Raw genomic sequence first — 18,448 nt, forward strand, 5'->3', positions numbered from 1 at the left:
CCGTCCCTTCATTCACCCCAGTAAATTGGTATTCTTTGCAGGTAGTATTCCAGGAGGAATCTCAAACCCTCATTCTTTGTGAAGTCCACGTGACCATCAAATCAGGAGGCTGTTTCTCTGTGGGCAGTTCTGAGAATCAAGGTGAGATGCTTGGAGGGGGTGGCCAACATTTTCTGGAAGGGACCAGTGTTGGCTTTGCAGGGCATATGGTCTGTGTTGCAGCTAGGAATGCTTCACTGGACATAGTTGGCTGACTCTTGCTATATATGATACCACTGTATCATAACTTCCGTGTAAGCCCTAATTATGCCTATTTCTAAGGGCCAGAGGAAAGAACCCCTTAGCTCTGGACTTTCACACCAACCAGCCCTGAGGAAGGATTTAGCCTTGGGGAGGTTTTGTGGTTCCCACTGGCTTTGTGAAAGTAACCTTACCAAGAATGCTTTTTTAATTTCTTTTTCTCCAGGCTTAAATAGAGTGAGGAAAAGAGAACCTCTGGATTTTTTTTAACCCACAAAAACCCCTCGAAACCCCAAAATCTAACTCTACTAACAAGTCCTTTTATTTATTAGGATCCTGTTCATTCTGGATTTGAAAAGACAGACCTAGGAAGGAGGTGGGCACTCACTCACCATCTCTGAAAAAAGGTATAGTAAGTAGATTAACAGAGTAAACCAGATTAGAAAGCCAGAACTTTTAACTGGCTCAGAAATTAAACTTTTATTTGGCATTCTAGCAACTGAGTCATTTGAATGTTAATATGAAATGCACAGGTTTTCTATATATGAAAATGGATAATGTGGGTCTTTTTTAAAAATTTTGTTGGGCAGCATATGATGAATACCTCCAGCATGCTAGTGTGGATTATTCTAGACCATAGTTTTCCAAAGATATTTGGGGCAAATCTCTCTTCTACTGCCTTCAAGTTTTTCAACTTAAATGAGTATTTTTGACTTCTTGGACAGCCATATGAATTTTTGTGACTATGCATGGGATAGATTCCTACGTTTTACTAGCCCAGGTAAGCCCCCTACTAAAAGACATACCTTGCCTCCTGACCACTCCTTGCCTTGTAACTCCACAAGGATGGGGATATGAGAGGCCAATTCTATTTTGGCTTCCAGTTGTCTTAGAATGTGTGTGTGTGTGTGTGTGTGTGTGTGTGTGTGTGTGTGTTTATTTTGGGTGGTGGGAGAGTTACTTTCTAATAGAAAGTCCTTGCTTTATCATTACTTTGTTCATTTCCCCTCGATGACCAGGAAGCTCAGGGCCGAATTTAGTGTCCAGACAAGCCCACCCGGTTATGCAGCAACCCTCTTCAGCAACCGTCCTCAGCTTTCCTGGCTGACAGATTTCTATGGGAATTCGATGGAAGCATTTATATATGACCACAACACACAAGCACAGAATAGAATACATTCTGATCACTCCTTGTGGAAATCTTCAACCGCCGTATTTTATGTTGTAGTTGTGTTGCCTTTTGGCGTCCCAAATGCTGATGTATACAAGGACTCCAAGACATGGGGGAGATGCTGACGAGCGTCGGAAGGGTTTTGCAAAGGGGAGGAGATGGTCAGCACTCGCTGAGGGAGAGTATCTCTCCAGGAATGGATCACCACTGAGTCCTGTAGTCTAGGGGAAAAGGGCTAGTCCGAACTGGAGTCTGGGTTTTATCCCGAGCCGGTTCTGTCTTGAACATATCTGATCACTTCAGTGAGCTTCCGGCTCCTTAGCTGGAAACTGAGCACGCTCCATAGGACAGTGGGAGATTAAGGGGGAGACCCTAGATCGGAAGAGTTGGCTACACTGTGGAGTGTGGTGCAGATAAGGAGTAAGACTGCTTCCTCAAGATCCACCACCAGCAGCACTCAGATTCCACCATGACCAAGGGACGTGGTCACAGCAGGAAGGATAACAAGACCCCTGTGGCACGTTTCGGGAGGTCAGACCACATGTAGAAAGTTCCTTCTCTTCCTTCCTCCCCTCCTTGTTTCTCGCTTTTTACTTTTTATACATCTAAGGTATTGGGAATGGCTTGACTTGTTAGACATACATATTTTTCAGAAAGTCTCTGTTTTTTATATCTTCCCGAGGTAGTATGGATTCCTGAAAGCATTGAGAGAATAAAGACTTTTTTGGTGAAGTCCATTCATAAGATACACAAGGAGGATTCATCACAGAAACTTCAACCAATCTTTAAAAAAATGGGCTTTAACAACTCCCTTGAGGTGGGCGTTAGCATTATCTTGACTTTACAGATGAGGCTTGGAGAAGTTAAGAGTTTGCTCAAGGTCAACAGCCGGGAAAGCAATAGCACCGAAACTTGGACCCGGTTCTGCTGATGCCAAAGTGCACGCTCCAGCCTACACCCCTCGGCTAGCCTGCTTGGTCACAGTTCTTAACTATGTGTGATCAGAAAGCTCTAGCTACAGTCTTCATGTGTGATCAGAACACTGGTAGCGGGTCTATGAGGCAGACCCGGCAGGGGACAAGGCACAGTGGTGGGATACTGTGGCCAGAGTATTGGACCCTGGGGCTAGGAGAGTCGGCAAGTCCTGGATGAGAGAGAGTGCTTGATGGAAGCCAGAGTGGCCATCTTTCCTGGCAAATGGGCGAAAGGGGAAATTGGACACTTAGGTATGGAAGGACAAAGGGAGTGGGTAGTGAGAGAGGGTAAGGCGGTTCCTTTCCCTCCACAAAGACTTCAGGAGCTCCAGGTGTGTAAGTCTGTGGCACAGTAATTGTGAAAGGCTATGGAGTTTCCAGGACTACAGAGGAATGACGGTGCGTCCCCGGAAGATGGAATTGAATCACGTGAGGCTCTATCAAAGTGTAGGAATAAGAATGGGCAGGGGGGTGGGGCAAGCTTCAGGCACAGTAGGGCTTGAACAGGAGGAAGGCACTCCGATGGACTGATGGGAATCTGCACCTGCTTGTAGACAGCAACCTCTCTTAGGAGGGATGTAACGGTTTATTCCCATTAATCGAGTTCCCCAACGTAACTGCAAACATGCTCTCAAAATCTGGGACGTGGACAAGAGGAAAGGAGTGCTCTCCGGTTTGGGGCAATAGATTCTCTAAGACAGTGGCTTTCATACATTTTTTGGGTTCGGACACTCGGTGAGGAGTACCTTTTCTATCACAAGCCAGTGACACAATACAGAAGCAACGTTTCGTGGTACCACACTTACTGTGCAAGAGACTCTCGGATATTTTGTATTCTCTTTTATTTCCATTAAGCAAAAATGCCGACACCTCACACTAAATTGATTTCGCAATCCATCAAAGGGTCATGACTTATTGAGTGAGAAGCCCGTGTGCTGAGTTGCACAGAACAGCATGTTCACAGAAGCTGTCATCGGGGGCCCTTAGTAGCCATAATCCAAAGCATGGAAGTTGCACGTAGAATGTTTTTCCAAGGAGAAGAGATTAAAAATAGATGTTTTCGGGGCACCCGGGTGGTTAAGTGTCCAACTTCGGCTCAGGTCATGATCTCACGGTCTGTGAGTTCAAGCCCCGCGTCGGGCTCTGTGCTCACAGCTCAGAGCCTGGAGCCTGCTTCGGATTCTCTGTCTCCCTCTCTCTCTGCCCCTCCCCCACTCATGCTCTGTCTCTCTCTGTCTCAAAAATAAATAAAAACATTAAAAAAAAGAATAATAATAGATGTTTTCATTCTGGGTCACTCCTGTCCTTATAGCCTGCAAGTAACTCCCACTGCGATGGATTTGGGATTGTCCAGAATGGGAGTCTGGAAGGCCAGAATTGGAATCCGGCTCTGAGCGTGTGCAGAAGTTTCCCGAGCACCGTTTAAGTCCGGTGGTGCTCAGCCCGAGATAGGGTGTCATCCTTCCCAAGCTTCCCAGGACCCGTTGGCCACGCACACAAAGAGAACCCGGCTTTGCTTGTTTGGGCCTTTGCTCCTTCCTATTTTATTGAATTCGAAGAGGAACTGTTTGCTGTTGGCCGCACATCCTGAATCATAATCAGGATGCTGCTGCTGGCACAGAAAGCCTGCTCCCACCCTTGCCTGAAATAACTGAAGAGGGAAGTTGAGTTCCTCCCTGCTCCAACCTTAAAGAAAGAGGCTCATAACTTAGGGTGCACTGGCAATACATCAAAAGGCGATCCAGTCACTTACAGTAAAATCAAGGAGGGCCGAACAATGAATATGAAGTGAGATTAAAACACCTCATTAAAGAAACAAATTGTTCAGTTGACACGAGTTGATGCAGTTGTCAGCCAGCGTCCAGGGGCCCTCAGAGATGCTTCCTCGTCCGTGGGGTAGGAGAAGGCTATAAAATCACACCCTCAGCCTTTTCGATTCTTCAGCGAATGTGCTTTTCTTAAACTCTCCGTCAGGGACAGTGCTTCTGGGGATATTGGTTCTCTGAGGCTGTTATGACAAATCACCACAAACTGGGTGGTTTAAAACAACAGAGCTGTCTTCCCTCCCAGTTCTGGAGGCCAGAAGTCTGAGAGCAAGGTGTTGGGAGGGCTGCACCCTCTCTGAAGGCTCCAGAGGAGAATCTTTCCTTGTCTCCTCCAGCCTCTGGTGGCTCCAGGCGTCCCTTGGCTTCTGGGCACATCCCTGCACTCTGTGCCTCCAGCTTCCTGTGGACTCCCTCCTTCCCGAGCGTCTCTCCTATGTGTCTCTTATGAGGATAGTTGACATTGGATTTAGGGCCCACCTGCTTTATCCAGGCTAATCTCATCTGGAGGTCCTTAATTTAATTGCACTGGTGACAATCCTTTTTTCCAAGTAAGATCACATTCATAGGTACTGGGGGTTAGGACTTGGGCGTATCTTTTGGGGATCACCATTTGGCCCGTGGTGGGGTACAAAGTTGGAAAGGACAAGGTTGTTGTCCAGCAGGGGAGGCAAATAACTGAAGAACAATGTCCAAAGAACAAGCCCAGGCAGAGCTGTGTTGCAGGTACTGGGGGTCCGAAGAGAGTTTGCATCAGGAATTGATGTGATGTGGATCTTGGACGCAGGGGCGCCTGGGTGGCTCAGTCGGTTAAACGTTCAGCTCTTGATTTCGGCTCAGGTCGTATCCTATGGTTTGTGAGATCGAGTCCTGTGTCTGGCTCAGCGCTGACAACGCAGGTCCTGCTTGGGATTCTCTCTCGCCCTTTCTCTCTGCCCTTCCCCTCTCTCTCTCTTTCTCTCTCTCTGTCTCAAAATAAATAAAAAAAACTACAAAAAATATCCTCGGAGTGCCTGCGTGGCTCAGTTGGGTGGGCGTCCGACTTCAGCTCAGGTCATGATCTCTTAGTTTGTGAGTTCAAGTCCCATGTCGGGCTCTGTGCTGCCAGCTCGGAGCCTGGAGCCTGCTTCGGATGCTGTGTCTCCCTCTCTCTCTGCCCCCCCCCCCGCCCCGCCTTGTGCTCTGTCTCTCTCAAAAATAAAGAAACATTAAAAAATTGAAAAAATATTCTGGAATGTAATGTGTTTGTTGTTATAAAGAAGACATCTTTATTCTTAAGGAGGACACGCTGAAGTATTTATGGGTGATGTGTTACAATGTTTACAGTTCTCAATTGCTTTGATGAAAATGTAGATAGATAACAAGCCTAAGATCACAAAAATGTTAAGAACTCTTAAGACTAAGTGGAAGGTATATGGATGTTCATTGTTCTGTTCTCTCAGTTTTTCTCTATGCTTGGAAGTGATCATAATTAAAAACTTGGGAAGATTGAGAGAAGAAAATTCTCGACGCAGAGTTTCTTTATTTTTTTTAACCTTTACTTATTTTTGAGAGAGAGAGGGAGAGAGACAGAGTATGAGTTGGGGAGGGGCAGAGAGAGAGGGAGACACCAAATCCGAAGCAGGCTCCAGGCTCCGAGCTGTCAGCACAGAGCCGGATGCGGGGCTCGAACATCACAAGCCCGTGAGATCGTGACCTGAGCTGAGGTCGGTTGCTTAACCGACTGAGCCACCCAGACGCCCCTCCATGCAGAGTTTCTTGACCTGTGTTTCATGGATTTCAGGGAAGAGGTGATTGGCAAATGAGTGTCAGGGATCGGGAAGCTTCTAAATTTATATGTAAACTTTGGTGGTGGTGGTGTGTGCGTATTTCTGTCCTCACTGTGGGGAAAGGTTTATTGGTTGTGGTTCTTCCCCGATTCTCAAACGAGTCTATGACTCCTCTTCCCCAAAGTGAAACACACTGCTTAAAACTAGGGATAAATTGTCATGCCTGGGTGGCTCAGTCAGTTAAGCACCTGACTCTTGACACTGGCTCAGGTCATGATCTCATGGTTCGTGAGGTTGACCCCCAAGTCGGGCTCTGCACTGACAATGTTCATCCTGCTTGGGATTCTGTCTCCCTCTCTCTCTGCCTCTCCCTTGCTCACACGCTCTTTCTGTCTGTCTGTCTGTCTGTCTCTCTCTCTCTCCAAAAAAAACAAAACAAAAACAAAACCCTAGAGATACATTTGGATGCATTATACCTTTTGTAAATGGATACAAACAGCCAGAGTCTGTTACAGATGTATCCTTAGCACTTTGGGCAAATTTGGGTTGTTATAAATATAAATTATATACTACGCTCGCTTCATACTCTTTAAGGTGAGATTTTTTTGTTTTATTATAGTTGACATACAATATTATATTAGTTTCAGGTGTATAACATCGTGATCAACAATCATATACATTATGAAACACTATGGTAAGGGTAATTACCATCTGTCATAGTACAAGTTATTATAATATTATTGACTATATTCCCCTATGCTGTGCTTTTTATCCCTGTGACTTATTTATGTACAACTGGAAGTTTGTACCTTTTAAATCCTCTCACCTGTTTCCCCCCCCTCCCACAAACCTCCTCTTGATTTTTCTTAATTAGTTCTTTTCCTGAATTCTTTGTCTTTGTCACAAGTTTAAAATATTGGTTGCTAACATGGACAAATCTGTTTTCCCTTGCAGTAATTTAAAAGTAAAACAAATTTTGCATCTTTCTACATTATAAAAATAACATAGACTGACTAATTACAACTCGTAAAATACAGAAATGTATAAAGAAGAAAATAAAATTACCATTAACTCATGCTCTAGAGGCAACCGCTATTAATGTTTTGATGTATTTCATGCTTTTTGTATGTATGCACCTCTGTGTGTTTATGTGAAGCAAAATTGTATAAGCCTGGATGTGCAGGCTTATATTATGCAAAAAAGAACTTTCAAACTTCTTTACATTTTAATGCGTCCTCAGTTTTTATAAAGAAGCATTTGAATGGGTTTTTCCAGTCTTTTGTATTATTAAATATGGTTGTTCAAATCCACACTTTAGATTTTAGTGAAGACAACTTTCCCTTGAAACCTCTTCTCTCTTTGGAGTACTTAGTGCCCTTAGTAATACCATTTATGTTAAGTGCTAGGGTTAAATTTCTTTTGCTCCATTGAATCGCCCTACTGAGATGGGTAAGAAAAAAGAAAAAAGATTTAAGCCCACCCATACCGGTTATTAAGGATGGAACCAGGACACAGATCACCCCAAATTGTTGGGAATCTGGGTGGTTGGGGTTGGGGGTAGGGAACCTTGAGTAGAAACTCTTATTTGTGTGTAGCCTGCTCTTCCAGGTTTGATATTTGGTGAAATCAAAACAGTGCACGGGAGACGTGCTGGGGCTGCCTGCAGGAGTCAGAGGGGCCAGGAGCATGTCTGACCTTCTCCACAGACACCTCTCAGGAGCCACGGAGGGAAGCGGGAGCCCGGGAAGTGCAAACCCATTTGTTGGGGCCAGGAGGGATCCGCAGTGTGACCTTGCTCTCTTCTGACTTTCAGTGGCCCTTAGTGAGGCCCTCATCACCCTTTGATTTGAACCAGAGTTATGTGTTTGCTTATGTTAATATACGCAAAGCCCCAGCAAAGTGTCTTGCAGTTAGTGAATATAACGGCACAAAACAAATACTAATTCCCTCCTGTCTTCTAAGCCAATGAATTCTCGGGAGACATTTGCATCATTCCATGTAATAAATAGGAGCACGGTGCTTGGATCCAGACAAACCTGTTGAGGGTCTTGGGTTTGCCTCTCGTTAGCAGCACTATGACCTTGGGAAACTCGCTCAATGCCTCTGAAGTCACTTTGTCGCTTGTATACTAGTTCCCATCTCACTGGGATATTGAAAGGCTTAAGTCAACATATGCCTGTAAGAATGGCTAACGTTAATCAAGGGCTTATATTCAGAGCATCATTTCAAGTGCTCTAGGATGATCGTCTTATTTAGTTCCTGTAACTCTGCGGACGGTACTGGCACGCCCGTTTTGCAGATAAGAAAACAGGCTCAGAGGGGCGCCTGGGTGGCTCAGTCGGTTGGGCGTCCGACTTCAGCTCAGGTCACGATCTCTCTGTCCGTGAGTTCGAGCCCCGCATCGGGCTCTGGGCTGATGGCTCAGAGCCTGGAGCCTGCTTCCGATTCTGTGTCTCCCTCTCTCTCTGCCCCTCCCCCGTTCATGCTCTGTCTCTCTCTGTCTCAAAAATAAATAAGACGTTAAAAAAAAAATTATAAAAAAAAAAAAAAGAAAACAGGCTCAGAGAAGCTGGGTAACGTGCCTAAAATCACAGAGCTGTTGAGTGAACGGGGATTGGAGCCGAGGAAGTTTCGTGCTCTCTCTGGCATCTTTACGTCCCACTTTGCATAGCGCCTTGCCCGTGCCCTCCCTTCGTTACCCGTGTGTGTCGACACCCTCGTAGCCGCTCGCGGAATAACGTCCACGGGAATGCCTTTCCAGGTTGCTGGTTTGAAGAGCGCTGACGGCACTCCCCTTGTGGCAGAGAAAATGCACGTGTTTAGAAGAGAGACACATTATGTGAGGCTGACGTTCAAGCTTTTGAAACAGGATGATCAAAACTCCCGTTTGAATAACGTCGCCGGAGAAGGGTTGATCTGGTGGCGATCTCTGCCATCCTCCCTCCCAATCAGCTGCTGACCTGGGCTGCTGCCAGACCGATGACTCTTCTCCCACAGGCAAGAGGGTGAAGCATGAGGGTGTTACCAGGAACTGAGACCTGGACAGGCTTGCAGGGCTGGGCACCCAGCCGAATCACACCCAAGCGGTGGGCGCTTGCCAGCTTTAGGGCTAAGCTATTGCCCCTGAGAGGCTGGGCAGGGCAGGCAGCTCTTTGCTTGCTGATTCTCTCGTCTCCCAGGGCAACGGGCTGGAGCAGACTGCGGTCACCCGTGGGAATGCTCCTCCTGAGTCAGCGGGGCCTGCAGCGCCCTAGGGTGTGGCTGTGTGTTTCTTCGGGCCCCTCACAGATGCCTTTTATCACAGGAGATGTCACCGCGCCATCATGGCTTGAGGGCTGGAGCTGCCGGCCACAAGCTGCTTGTTTTGAGCCCGAATTGGTCCCCAGAAAGAGTCAACTTTTAGGACTTTCCACGGGGCTGCCACTGTATGTGTGAAGTGTTTAAGATGGGGACGTTTGAAGACTGTCAGTGGATCTGTGCACGGCCATCAGAAAGAGACTAGGGACCCTGGTTCTAGAATCAACTCTGATTTGTTGTAGAAATTGGGAAGATCACCTTCTCTCCTCGAGGCCCTACTTTCCTCATCTGGAAAGTTAAAATAACTCCTGCCCTACCTGTATCACTGGACTGTTCTGAGAACCCAATGAGATGATAAATGTAAAAGTGGTCAGTAAATGGCAAGGTGTGGCCCCAAAGCAAGGAGCCAGTTCTGTCATGCCCTGGCTCCTTCCCGTTGTTCTTCTGTTTGAAGAGTCTCTGACCAGGGCCAACCTCAGAGAGCTGGGGTTTGACTGTATTGAAAGAGATGGCTGGGGGCACCTGGGTGGCTCGATCGGTTAAGGGTCCGACTTCATCTCAGGTCACGATCTCACAGTTCATGAGTTGGAGCCCCGCGTCAGGCTCTGTGCTGACGGCTCAGAGTCCCTGCTTTGGATCCTCTCTCTCCCTCTGTGTGCCTCGCCTGCTCACATTCTCTTTCTCTCTCTAAAATAAATAAACATAAAAAAAAGAGAGATGGCTAGATTTCTGACCCAAGATGCCAGTGGGGATGTCCAAAAGGAAGGGGAGACTCGGGGAGCCCGAGCTGGAGTCCGCTCACCCCTGCCCAACCTGGGAACCTCCCTCCATTTCCAATTTTGGTAGGTTAGGCTCTCATTTTACTGAGGGGGGAAATGAAGTTTTCCATACTCGATGCCTCTCAGTCTGCTAATGTACTTTTAATGAGCTCTTCTATTATGGGGGCACATGTTGGTGAGAGGTACCCCCAGAGTGAAGATTTCCTTAGGATAGTGAACAGTTGTCCCCATAGAGAATGGAGGAGGAGACCGAGGCCCCGCTTAGGTTAAATCTCAGCACAATGAGGACCAAGGTGGTAAGGGAAAAGGAGAGAAGAATGACACCAGCCCAATGGCAGCTACACTGGGCCCAGTCTCCTTACCATAGATTTTTTTGCAGGAACAACGCAAACTCTTTGGCTGATTTTGAGGGAGTGCCCTCTCATTCTTTGTGCATCTAGATGTAGCTGCTATTGCACCAGAATGGTCTACGGATGGCTGCACAACGGCAGACAGGAGTGAGACCAGGCGCTGGGAGTACTGCACTCAGTTCCAACCAGAGCATGTCCCCAGGACATTGGCCAAGAGAGTGACAGACTGGAGCTCATGTCACAGAAAGTAAAGGGATGTTTAGTTTGGAGCATGAGACCTGTCTTCATATACTTGAGGACCTGACATAGAAAAAGGCAGCCAACTCTGTTAGTCTCAACTTTCCTCCCCTCCCCTACTCTCTGAGGGAAAGGTTTGGCTAGTTATAAGAAAGAACTTTCTGTAAGTCAAGATATCTGAGAGTGGGGAAGCAGAAACTGGCCCATCACATGAAGGAGCCAGTGGGGGCAATGCAGAGACAGAATGGGGGTTGATCTCAATGCTCTCCCTCTGGGTCCTAAAGGCTGTGATCCCAAGCACTGAGTATGCAGAGTTATGTCCCTGATCTACATGACAACCATTCAGCAGTGCTTCTGGATCTTTCTTCAGGATGACAGTATCCTTTAGGACTGTTGCTGGATCTTTCTCAATAACGATAAGCCTTTGAGGTGCTGTAAAGTTCCACTTCCCTCTGGTTTTGCTGGGAGGGGAGGATGGCCCACATTTGTCATTCTGGTTTCTGACTACCCCCTTTTCCATGTTTCTCGTTCCCTTTTTATTCTCAATTTGTTGCTCTTGGCACAAGAATTTGTGTGGATTTGTTCATAACAATTACCCTCTGCCTTGAGAAGCATGTGGAATGCTTTAGGGATATTTTTACGAAGTCTTGGGCCATATTTTTTATGGTTGGAAATTAACCAGAGAACTGCAAAAATACAGGCTTGCTTACTCAGCTTTACGTCCTGAGGATGAGTTCTTCCTGCCTCCTACCTCTGTCTTCTAGATCTTTGTGCCATATGTAATCCTCGGACCAGCTACTTCTTCTCTGGACTTTGAAGTTTCTTGCGGCTCTGTTTTCATGGTCAAGTCTTCTGGTCCTTTTCTCACCTCCCAGATATAGTCATTCTCTTTGATTTCTTTTTTTTTCTCCCTTGGGTCCTTGCTTCTTCCCCATACTCCATATTTCTTCCATCTTAGAAATCCTTACTCTTCAAGCTGATGGTACCTGACCACCCATGTTTACACCTGCTTCCTGTAAGGACTCATGGAGATGATGAATACTGGGTGGGCTTGGGGCGAGTGGGCTTTTGTTTCTTTTGAAACGGTGTTAGCCATTCATCTCCCCATTTGTCTTGAGAAATGAACCGACAGGATGAGACACTCCAGCGAACATCCTTTTTTTCGGCCACGGTTGTAAAATCCTGGTCTGCCTTCACATTTTAGCCATTCTTTTCAGGCTCCGACACAGAGACATGTTTCTGATGCCTTTCACTGTCAAATTTAAAATGCTAAAGCCTGAGGAAAACTGTTTGAATCTTGAATTGATCCCGCAGAGTTGTGTTTGGTGCTCTGTGACCCCGCAGTAACCAGGCATTGACTCTGCAGTGGGCGTTGGAGTAGGCACGGAGGACCAGGGGACTGGTGTGACAGCTTCCTGTCATCAGGTACTCAGAGTCTCGCCAAGGAGACTACCTTTGGCGTGGTAAGGGCCAGACAAGGCACACTGAGGAGGAAGGCCCAAATTCTGCTCGAGTAGAGACAGCGCAGGGGCAGTGGGGAAGGCTGTTCAGCTAAAAAGGTGAAATCTCAGGTGGGTTTTAAAGTACATGAGTCAAACTTGGCTAGGGAGACAAGGGACAGCACTAGGAAGAGCAGGGGTCGTGACAAGAGTGGTATGTTTGGGGGTCAAAGAGCAGCTGGGCGTAAGTGGATTCAGTGGAGGGGGTAAAAGTGAGTGGAGGGGAGGAGGAGAGATCAGGGCGTCAGTTCTCCTGACAGGCGCCATGTGAAGCTTGGACAGTGATGCTGACAAGTATTGATGTTTGCCTCTAGTCCCATCACCATGACCTTTCTCTAGGGCTCTCCTGCCCACCAACTCACTGTGAGATGCTCTGCAAGACCTGAGGGAGTTTATATGTTTCTGGCTGCGAAATGAAGGGCAGACGGGAATAGCGAGGGACCTGCCCCCAGAAGATTTGGAGACAACCCAGGGGAGAACGGTTTGCGTGTCCCAGAAACCAGCAGCCTCTGCCTCATGGGCTGCACGTCAGCACTGCTCTGCCACACTCAGCGACAAGCACCTCGCCCGGTACCCAGGCCACCTCTGTCTTGACTCCTAGGCCCCTATGGTCACCCGTCACACCCGCACTCTCTGGGGCACACCCCACAGGGCACGCGTGCCAGAGATGCAGCAGGATGGATGAGGCGTAGCCTCAGGTCCCTGTGGAGGAAATGCCTACAGGGAAACAGAGGTTCTGTGTGTCGCAGCTGAGTTCGGGTCAGGCTCACCACTCCCTTAATATCAAATGCAGGCTCTGTTGCCCTTCTTGTTTGAGGAAATGGATTAATGTGGGCTGGGGATACCTGCCTACGTTGATGTGAACCCAAAGGCTTCCTGCTCACGGTGTGGGATGGCTTCAGACATGTTTCTGCAGGCCTTTTGGCTGTGCCCGGGTAGGCTCTTGGATTACCTCACCCAGCTGAACATCTGCTAGTGTCATCCTCAGGAACACTGCAAGCCCCTGGATATTCTGCCAGCTTCCATCTCCCGGAGAAGGCCTGTAATTCCAGCCCTTCCCTCTACACTTGGCTTCCAAAGACTTAGAACAGCATTTGCATGAATATTCTAGGTAGTTCCGCACACAAACGATCTCTTGGCGCTCAAAAACCTTTGGGAAAACCCCAGGTTGAACAATGGCTAAGTAGCTTAATTTACTGCGGGACTTCTCAAACCAATTTGCTAATATGCATACCGTGAGTCTCCCAGAAAGGGTGGGAGTAAGAACAGTCCATTTCCCACACTTAGTTGCCCAACGCACTTCCTCATGGCCCACTCCTTGCCATTGGAGAGGCTCTTCCCCTGGGGAAAAAGAGCTCAACCGGAGGCCCAGCCTTGTCGAAAGTCGATTCCGAGGGCAGCTAAACTTTATCTCCTAGACTTTGCAGAGATTCATCATAATTAGGGTGAGCAACGTCCCTGTTTGCCTAGGGCGGCCCTGGCTTGTATGGACTGCCGCGGTGCAATTCCAATAGACACCCCCACTTTTACTCTCAGAAGTGTCCCGATTTGGGGACTTAATTATGTATGCCCCACCGCAGACCCCCGAGCCCAGCTACGTGGCATTTTGGAGCCCAAAGGGGAGCTCATTGCTCGGTTTGCTTCTGCCCATATGATATAGTCTGATGTCACCTCTGACTCACCACTTGCTCTCGAACAACCTCTGATGTTTGCCAGCGGGTCCCAAATTCAGCCTGGTGAAATGCCTCACCTTCTCAGAAGTGGTTCTGCAAGAGGGGCTGACAGAAAATCAGTGCCCCTCAGAAATGCAGACCTCTGTGTTAGGTGTCCCTTCACAGTGCATGACCTGGTGAACGTTTGGCCTCTGCATCACACTCTTGCTTTTCTGTGTCATTCTTTCTCCTCCTCTCCTTCTTATCCTGCTGCTGAAACAGCCACCTTCCTGCTGTCAGATGCTCTGAAGGAATTTGTGGAGGAAAATATCAGGAAACCATTCTCATTTAGGGGATGAAAGACATAAAAGGAAAAAGGCCAAGTGGGCAAAGCAGGAACCAAGTAGCTGATGAATTAGAAAGATTATAGGATTTATGGTGAAAAATGAAAGAATTAGAATGTTCTTGATTCTTTCGAAGGGGCAGTTAATGACCCATGGGGTTTGATTTCAACTTTTATTCACTTCTCTCTCTCTCTCTCTTTCTTTCGTTCATTTGTTCATTACTTTTGTTGACAAATTCATTTTCGAAATGTTAAATGATTGGCTTTCCAAAATTCTTTAGCTGGGGTCTTAAAGTGGAAAGCTGAAGATTTCTCAAAGAAATGCTTTCCTTTTTATTTACCAAAGTAAACAGTGAGAAGCATCCTTAATATTTGCAAAAACCTCAAGAAAAAAAATCTCATCAGTTAGAGACACAAAAGGAAATTAGTAATCAGGTTTGGGGATCTCTCTTCTATGAGGGGATGTTTTGGGATTCAAATCCTACATACCTGAATTTTATCTGGTTGCAAATGTCCCAAGCAACAGGGTTTCCACAGTTTCTTCATGGATGTTTTGTTTAATGTTCTTACAGATGTCTGGGACAGACTTGTGACACCCTGCCTTTTGTAATAAAAAAAAAAAGTAACTATTTTTGTCTTTAAATTTAATCCCTTAAAAAATTGCTCAAGTTACCTGAAACTTATTTTAATTATACTTGAGTTGAAAAAAATTAATTTAATTTAAAAAATTGCTTGAGGGGCGCTTGGGTGGCTCAGTTGTTGGGCATCCAACTTCGTAAGTTCGAGCCCCGCATCAGGCTCTGTGCTGACAGCTCAGAGCCTGGAGCCTGCTTCAGATTCTTTGTCTCCCTCTCTCTCTCTGCCCCTCCCCCGCTCGTGCTGTCTCTCTCAAAAATAAACATTAAGAAAAAAATTTTAAAAATTGCTTGAATTATAGATCTTAAAAATTAACTGCTCCTTTTTTTGGTAACCATTTTGGCATCCCCACCCCTCTGCCCCCCCTCCCCATCTTCCCCAACTCAACTGCCTAGTTTTGCTTTGCCTTTTTTTGAACGTATGGAAGGAGTATTTTTTTTCTCTTAATTCTTTTGAAAGTATTGCTTCTGTCTTTAATACTCTCATCTAGGCTTTTCTTAGATGTATGTGTTTATAGCAATTTTCGAATGGCCTAAATACCATAGTTTTCAGCATATCTGCCTGAAATTGGTTGTAGTGTCTTCATGATGATTTTCTCTGATCGAACCCAACCCAAACTAAACAAAATTCACATCAGAGCTACTCAAAACAATACAACAAAACCATTCCTCTGGTGCTCAGGAGGGGAGTTATTTCTTCCTGTTTTTTTTTTTTTATTAAATATATCTATTCATATGTATATATATATAATGAATACATATATGAGTGTATATATATATCAGCATTTCATTTCAAATTTTATTTCAGAAGATTCTTCAACCCTATCCTATAAATCTTGACTGAAAAATGTTTAAAAATTTGTGCCTAGACATTCAAATCAAATCTTAATTCTGCAAGCTCTACCTTATTTCCTTGATTTTACTTTTAGGAGAGAAGGCCATTTAATTAAAAAAATTCTTCTCTGCTTTCTTTTCTTCCCGGCTCCCTGCCCCCACCCCTGCGATTGTCTCCTAGGACCAGGAAGTTTATATGTCAACAGAAGCCGTAATCAGACCCCTGACCTCCCCTGGGCTTTCAACCCAGTGTTTCCACAGAGGGATTAACCCCAAATACCAACTTGCTCTCTGAGGCAAAATTGTTCCCTAGGCGGGCATCACCAAAGGGTTTTCTTCTCTCTGGTCTTTCACATTCACCCTGCAAATAAGGTCTTCTCAAAGGGAGGCTTAGAGGCAGCCGCTCAAAGCAAATTGCCAGGCAGGCTGGAGCCAAGAGAGATGCTTGGAAAGCTCCGGGCTCTCAAGCACCTAGTCTGTGCTCCTCTGTCCGCCCAGTGGTCATAACCTTCTAGATCCATGGGTGCTATGAGTCAGGAACTGGCTGCGTGGTCCAACAATACTTGGCCCTGTGAGTGTCTGAGTGAGCTTGTGTGTGTGTGTGTGTGTGTGTGTGTGTGTGTCCATCTTTGGATTCTCACACAAGGAGTCCTTTGGATGGTGGGTTTGGGGCATCAAGGACACCGGCAGAGAGGGGGCTCTGGAGTCCCTTCTGGGGGGTGACAGGAGCAATAATAGCCTGGCCTGTTGTGCAGAACCACAGCTGTGTGCCTACACAGGGAACGTTTGCAAGGCGTTCTGTTTTATTCTTCGCTGCAGGTCTCAGAATGTCCACTGAGGAGGGAACGCTTTGAACTGGGCATCAAGCTCTGGGCCCGATTCCAAGTCAGCTCTAAAAACAGTCGGAGCTACCCCGGGTCCTCTACTTGCCGGGTGGAAAGGCTGAGAGAGTGGCTCCTCACGTCTGCGTGGTCCCCCATGTCGTCTGCACGGCCCTGCTCTAAGCCAAGGCACCCACGAGGCAAGGCGCTTTTCTGATGGCAGGACATCCTCTCCCCACCCAGACCCCCAGCAATTTCTCACCAGAGAGACAAAGCATCTTTATTTTAAAGGCTCCACGTAGCATGTCCAGAAATTTCTCCTGCTATTAAGGAGGGGGTAGGGTGGGGAAAGGGCCGATGAAGCTACTTACTTAATGGCTCCTAACAGCTGTGGAAAGTTTGATGCAGCAGGAGCACCCAGACAGAAAATTAAAAAACTAATAAAGTCCTCAGTGTGGGGGCACTGGCATCAGGACAGCTTTACTTCTCCAGACACCTAATAAAGAGACATTCCGGGACACTCACTCATAAGGGGAGTCTGCAGGGGTCACAGAGAACAGTGGAAAGCGAGCCATGGAAACATAGCAGTCACTCACATCGCCGCGGGGAAGGTTCGTTTGCTTCTCTTTTTTCCCCCCTTTTCTCCATTTTAGAAAAATGACAGGGTGCCTGGGACCAAAAAAAAGACAAGAAAGAAAGAAAGAAAGAAAGAAAGGGAAGAGAGGAAGAGAGAAAAAAAGGAAGGAAAGAAGGAAGGAAGGAAGGTAGGAAGAAAGCGGAAAAAGGAAAAAGGAAGTCCATTCCAGGAACCCGGATATAGAAACCTCAGTTGCATGGACAGAATGAGCATTAGGCTGATGTTTGTCATTTTAGTCATTAGAGGGACAGGCCGTGGTGGTCACCTCGGAGGGGCACAGTGACACTGGGAGATGATTTGGCTGCTGGAGGTAGCAGAGAAAGGGGGGTTGGGGAATTGGGGTTTATCCAGCTGGATACCCTCCTCATGGCAGATTTTCTCACACGGGTTTTTCCACTGCCATTACTTGGTCATTTTGGATCTGAGTTTCTTGGGGTCTGCTAGGTTATGGGGCTGTTGGTTGAGACTTTTGGTCTTGAGGGACATTTATGTTATTCTGTCTTCATTCCCAAGTTGGGCTGTGTGTATCTGAAGATAAAAAAACGATGAGTTTGGACAAGCAAGCCATCTGTCAGGTGTGGAAATATTCCTCTGAGCTGGTGGTACCAGGGTCTTCTCACCCAGATAATGCTCGAGTACAAACGTTGGAAGGGAGCAACCTGTGAAGAGAAGAGAGTAGCGTGAGATAAGGCAGACAGAGAAAGATAAATTCCGTCTGATCTCACTTGTATGTGGAATCTGAAAAAACTGAACTCCTAGCAACGAAAAACAGATTGGTGGTTGCCAGGGGAAAAATGAGTGAAAAAAGAAAAGAAAAAGATCATGAAAAGAAAGAGTTGGTTCCATTTTTGAATCTCGTGTCGAGTTCAGTTCCAGTTTTTGCGAACGGCTTGGGTTGGTTCTCACTGCGTAATGTTCCGGCTGATCGGTGATCTGGAGACCAGCAGCCAAGCGGTTCCTCGGGATCACCTCTGCCCGGCAGTGGTTGCAACTGTGTGGTGTCACATACGCTTTAGAAGAACAGGTTCATGGTGTGCAGATTTGTGAAATGGCTTTTTGCACATGGGCCTGAAGGTGGTCCTCGTACAAATTTCCCGAAGGCTCCTGGTGTGATGGAAACAGGGCTGGATGGAGAAAGGGGACCCGGGCCCAGTCCCAGCCTGCTCGGGCTCTGCCACTAATAGGCGTGGGTTGCTTGAACAAATCACTTGCCCCCTGTGGGCCTCAGTGCTTTGTTTGGAGGGTGAAGGGGTGCTAAGTGACTTTTTTAAACATTTTTATTTATTTTTGAGAGAGGGAGAGAGAGAGAGAGAGAGAGAGAGAGACCGAGTGCATGTGGGAGAGGGGCAAAGAGAGAGGGAGACACAGAATCTGAAGCAGGCTCCAG

The 18,448-nt window shown here is 46.8% G+C and overlaps 1 long non-coding RNA gene across 5 annotated transcripts in view; it reads left to right on the forward strand.

Annotated features, from left to right (window-relative positions):
- The window catches only part of LOC122230555, a 38,044-nt gene extending 20,961 nt beyond the window's left edge, over positions 1 to 17,083 (forward strand). For 4 of the 5 annotated variants that reach the window (XR_006207542.1, XR_006207540.1, XR_006207543.1 and 1 more), the window contains 3 exons: positions 42 to 141; positions 573 to 647; positions 3,698 to 4,324. This is a non-coding gene — a long non-coding RNA (uncharacterized LOC122230555). Of the gene's footprint in view, positions 1 to 41; positions 142 to 572; positions 648 to 3,697; positions 4,325 to 16,422 lie in introns of those variants that run through there. The other variant, XR_006207541.1, reaches the window with a different exon arrangement.
- The last annotated feature ends 1,365 nt before the right edge of the window (positions 17,084 to 18,448 follow it).

Source organism: Panthera tigris, chromosome C2 (genome assembly GCF_018350195.1).
Source record: "Panthera tigris isolate Pti1 chromosome C2, P.tigris_Pti1_mat1.1, whole genome shotgun sequence".
Lineage (NCBI taxonomy): Eukaryota > Metazoa > Chordata > Mammalia > Carnivora > Felidae > Panthera > Panthera tigris.